Source organism: Suncus etruscus, chromosome 15 (genome assembly GCF_024139225.1).
Source record: "Suncus etruscus isolate mSunEtr1 chromosome 15, mSunEtr1.pri.cur, whole genome shotgun sequence".
Classification (NCBI taxonomy): Eukaryota; Metazoa; Chordata; class Mammalia; order Eulipotyphla; family Soricidae; genus Suncus; species Suncus etruscus.
The window spans coordinates 85,241,313-85,246,777 of record NC_064862.1 but is presented as its reverse complement, the minus strand read 5'-3'; positions in this window follow the sequence as shown (position 1 = coordinate 85,246,777).

Genomic DNA, 5,465 nt, shown 5'->3' with positions numbered 1-5,465 from the left:
CAGCAGAGACAGGAGACCTTTACAACTCAAGGTTGGGGCCCGAAGAGATAGCACAGCGGCGTTTGCCTTGCAAGCAGCCAATCCAGGACCAAAGGTGGTTGGTTTGAATCCCGGTGTCCCATATGGTCCCCCGTGCCTGCCAGGAACTATTTCTGAGCAGACAGCCAAGAATAAACTCCTGAGCAACGCTGGGTGTGGCCCAAAAACCAAAAAGAAAAAACAAACAAACAAAAAAAAAACCTCAAGGTTACATCTTTTTCAGGGGAGGAAGTGGAATTACTGGAATTTTGCAAACTGCAACATAAGAGAAGGAGGGAACAAAGGAGCAGGCATAGGCTATGTGCCGAATGTCACGTCCACCAGAAGCTAGCTCTGAAGGCTTGGGGTGGGCTGAGTCTCTCAGTGCCGAAAGTCTCCCTCTGTTGCAGTGACCTAGTCCTCCAGACTGTCTGTGTGCTATTAGGCCAGGTTCTGAAAAGAGGCAACTGAATTTAGAAACATAAGAGGACTTAACTAGTTTTAGTGTATATACCTTATAAAGCTTAAAACTTATCTAAAACAGGTGACCATAACATAAATATAATAGTAAGCATTAGCAAGTTAGAGTCGCATATACCCAGGGCCAGTTCTTATCTTCCCAGGCCAGTTGGCCTTGGGGGCTTTGTGCGCAGGCTGCCTGTGCCTCCTGGGCAAGGAGGCTTCTGATTGTTAGCTAGATTTAAAATGGAGCAGCTAAGTGTAAAAAGAAACTTAAAGCATGTAAAGTCAAAACGTTTTCCTCAACACTACGAGTGTATAATAATAATTTAAAAAAGATAAAAAACCATTAGGTTGCTGCATGGAATTGCCATCCATAGAACAATATCCCTGTGAAAGGGCCGAAATCAGGAACAACAGGCAGATTTAGAAAATGAGTCAGGGCCAGGGAAATAGTACAACAGAAATGTGATTCTTTTGAACTTGGTCACCCCGGGTTCAATTCCCAGCATCCCATAGTTTCCTCTGAACACTGCCAGGAGTGATTTCTGAGTTTTGAGTCAGGAGTAACCCCTGAAAGGAGCACCAATGCCTATGCCCACACACATGCTCCAATATTGTTCACACTTAAAAGACTTTCCCCTTTTGCACCAATCCCCTGATTGCCATTCTGAGCTATTTGTCTTCAGTAGGAGTCACCAGTTCTCTCATGTAATTGTGAGATAATGAGCAGTTGAGGCTACAAAGTTCAATGCCGGCCCGGAGAGATAGCACAGTAGTGCTTGCCTTGCAAGCAGCCAATCCAGAACCAAAGGTGGTTGGTTCGAATCCCGGTGTCCCATATGGTCCCCCGTGCCTGCCAGGAGCTATTTCTGAGCAGACAGCCAGGAGTAACCCCTGAGCGTTGCCGGGTGTGACCCAAAAACCAAAAAAAAATAAAAATAAAAATAAAAAAGTTCAATGCCATGTGCATAGACATCCTAAGCCAGAAAGTCTATACATTGTGTATAGTGCAGAAGGCTTTTTTTGACTTACAAGTAGGTAGGCCAAATTCCATCCTTAGCACTCTGCAGAGTTTCCTGAGCATAGCCAGGAGTGATTTTTTCATCACAGAGGCAGTACTAGGGGTCAGAGAGATAGCATGGATGTAAGGCATTTGCCTTGCATACAGAAGGATGGTGGTTCGAATCCTGGCATCCCATGTGGTCCCCCGTACCTGCCAGGAGCGATTTCTGAGCATAAAGCTAGGAGCAACCCCTGAGTGCTGCTGGGTGTGATCCAAAAATCAAATAAATAAATAAATAAATAAATAACAGAGGCAGGATTACAGCCTGTAGTCCTTGAAACACAAATGCGTGAACTCAAAACATCACACAAATTGAAAAATGTGTGTCCAGTGATTTCTGAGCACTTGGTATATGTTTGGAGGGATGGTCTAGGAAGCTGGGTGGGTTTACCATGTTGATTAAATAAAAGTCTATTCAATTGTGTGGCCTGAGAGATAGCACAGTGGTAAGGCATTTGCCTTGCATGCGACCAACCCTGAAGGACCCGGTTCGATTCCTGGCATCCTATAAGGTCCTCCAAACTTGCCAGGAGCGATTTCTGAGCACAGAGCTCAGTAACCCCTGAGCATCGCTGGGTGTGGCCCCCAAACCAATCAATTAATAATTAATAAACTTTTCTTTAAAGTCTACTTGTTATCTCTTTAGCCTTCCACTCTCCTTCTCTGTGCTATCTCTCCAGGCCCGTAATTTTTCTTTCTTTTTTTTTTTTAAGGCCACACCCATTTGATGCTAAGCGCTCAGAAATTGCCCCTGGCTTGGGGGGACCAGATGGGATGCCAGGGATCGAACCGCGGTCCTGATCCTTGGCTAGCGCTTGTAAGGCAGACACCTTACCTCTAGCGCCACCTCGCTGGCCCTGTAATTTTTCTTTTTTTTTTTTTTTTTTTTTTTTTTTGTGGTTTTTGGGTCACACCCGGCAGTGCTCAGGGGTTACTCCTGGCTCCATGCTCAGAAATTGCTCCTGGCAGGCACAGGGGACCATATGGGACGCTGGGATTCGAACCGATGACCTCTAGCATGAAAGGCAAACACTTTACCTCCATGCTATCTCTCCAGCCCCTGTAATTTTTCTTTTTAACAAAGAAAAATTTTAAGTAGAAAATATTTGCTGGGCCCGGAGAGATAGCATAGTGGCATTTGCCTTGCAAGCAGCCGATCCAGGACCTAAGGTGGTTGGTTCAAATCCCGGTGTCCCATATGGTCCCCCGTGCCTGCCAGGAGCTATTTCTGAACAGACAGCCAGGAGTAACCCCTGAGTAATGCCGGGTGTGGCCCCAAAACAAAAAAATAATAAAAAAAAAAAAGGAAAGAAAATATTTGCTCCTTAGATAGAAATAGAAAGTGAAAAGTTCTGATAACCCCACAACTGTCCCGTATTAGCAGCAAGCACCTACAAAGAATTCAGTCACGACAGTGCCCAAAACAATTGGAGTTTTTCACTTTTGGGGATGAGGCCCACACCCGGCACCACTCAGGAATTATTCCTCGTTCTGCACTCAGAAATCGCTCCTGGCAGGCTCAGGGGATCATAAGGGATACTGGGGATCAGGGATCAAACCCTATCCCGGGTCGCTGCATGCAAGGCAAATGCTCTCTACCGCTGTTATTGTTCCACCCAAATTTTTTACTTTAAAAAAATTTTTTTTTATTTTTGGGCCACACCCGTGATGCTTAGGGGTTACTCCTGGCTATGCGCTATAAATCACTTCTGGCTTGGGGGACCATATGAGATGCCAGGGGATCGAACCGCGGTCTGTCCTAGGTGAGCGAGGGCAAGGCAGACATCTTACCACTTGCGCCACCGCTCTGGCCCCTTTGGAGCTTTTAAATATGAATGTCAAGAAGAGAAATGCATGCAGGGGCTAGTGAGGTGGCGCTAGAGGTAAGGTGTCTGCCTTGCAAGCGCTAGCCAAGGAAGGACCATGGTTCGATCCCCCAGTGTCCCAAGCCAGGGGCAATTTCTGAGCACTAGGCAGGAGTAACCCCTGAGCATCAAATGGGTGTGGCCCAAAAAACCAAAATAAATAAATAAAAAGAAGAGAAATGCAGTTGACAACCACCTTGGCTTTTACAGAAGGCCATCATCTGACTGAACTTCACTGACTGCTGAAGATAACTACATATAACTTAAAAAAGGGGGGGGGGAAGCTGATGTAATGGCAATTGGACTTGGACACACCCCTTGGAAACCGCGCTGTAATGACAGTTGGAATAGAACACGCCCTGTCGTGCCAGATATTTAAAAAACTTGGACACTTGGGGGAGGAGCCCAGAGTAGTGACCAGAGCAGCTGGCTGGTCCATGGGGGTGGGATGGGGAGGAGATAAAGCATCTGCGAGAAGCTGCCTGCTTTGTATCTTAAACCTGGATTTCCAGACCTCTTCAGGCCCCCTGGCAGGTGAATTTCTTTTTTTTGGGGGGTAGGGGGTCACAGCCGATGACGCTCAGGGGTTACTCCTGGCTATGAACTCAGAAACCGTTCCTGGCTTGGGGGACCATATGGGACACCAGGGGATCGAACTGCAGTCTATCCTAGGTTAGTGAGTGCAAGGCAAATGCCCTACCGCTTGCGCCACAGTTCTGACCCCTGGCAAGTGAATTTTTATCTCTCTCAGAAAACCCTAGGGCAGCTGCAGACTTCAGGCCAGAATAAAGACACTTGGTTTCTCCTCTTTCCCTCCCAGGTCTCCTGGGAAGCTACAAATTGGCATTCCTGGGTGGGTATGAGGTTTCTCCGGGCAGCTGGGTCTCACAGACCCCTGAGAACCCTGCAGCACCTGGTCCTTGCAGCCTTGGGCCCTTGCAGCCATGCAGCCTTTGCAGCTTTGTGACTCATGGAGCCAAGCTAGCCAAGCAGCAAGCAGGCAGCCTGCAATATTTCGCAGGTCACATGCAAGGCAATGCCCTACCCACTGTTCTATCACTCCTGCCCCCACTCCTGAATATTTTTTATTTTGGGTCACACCTGGTATTGTTCAGTAGTGGCTCTGCACTCAGGAATCACTCTTGTGGTGCATGGGGAACCCTATGGGATGCTGAAGATCAAAACCAGGTTGACCACATGTAAGGCAAATGCCCTACTCCCTAGAAGCTAGCTCTGATCCCACCAGTAAGAATTTTCTCATGTAAAGCCTGAGGATTGAATTAGTCTTCCCACATTCCTTACAGATAAGGCCTCTCTGCAGTATGAACCCTTGTATAGAGAGATTTGAAGAGCCACTGAAGGCCTCCACACACACCTGCTATGTATAAGTGTGTGTATTTCCAGTCTGTTTTTGTTTTTTTTTTTTTTTTTTTTTTTTTGGTGCCAAAACCCGGGAATGAACCACACCAGTCTGCATTTTCTTATGCAGAGAAAACATTCAGAAATTTTTTATTTTTTGCTTTTTTAGGAGGGCACCCAGTGGTGCTCAGGGGTTACTCCTGGCTCTGTGCTCGAAATCTGCTCCTGGCAGGCTCAGGGGGACCATATGGAATGCCAGGGATCAAACCTGTGTCAATCTTGGGTCAGCTGCATGCAAGGCAAAAGCCCCAGCTGCTGTGCTATTGCTCCAGCCCACAACATTCAAACTAAACAAAGGCCTGCCCATATTGAGGACATATGTAAAGATTCTCATTTTAATTTTATTGTTTCTTAGGCTACACACTGGGGAGCTCAAAATTTACTCTTGTTCTGCACTCAGGAATTCCTCCTGGCTTGAAGGACCCTCTAGGATGACAAGGATTGAACCTAGGGCAGTGTAAGGTAAACACTATCTTTGCTATATTACCACTGAGCCCTTCAGATATAATTTTCATATATATGGAAAAGTTTGAGTAAGTGAAGATGTCCCCACTCACCATAGTTATGTCAGGGGTCTCTCCAGAGTAAATTTTGCTGATTACTAAGGCATGAGGGGGAAGCTAAGTCCTTCCCTTCTT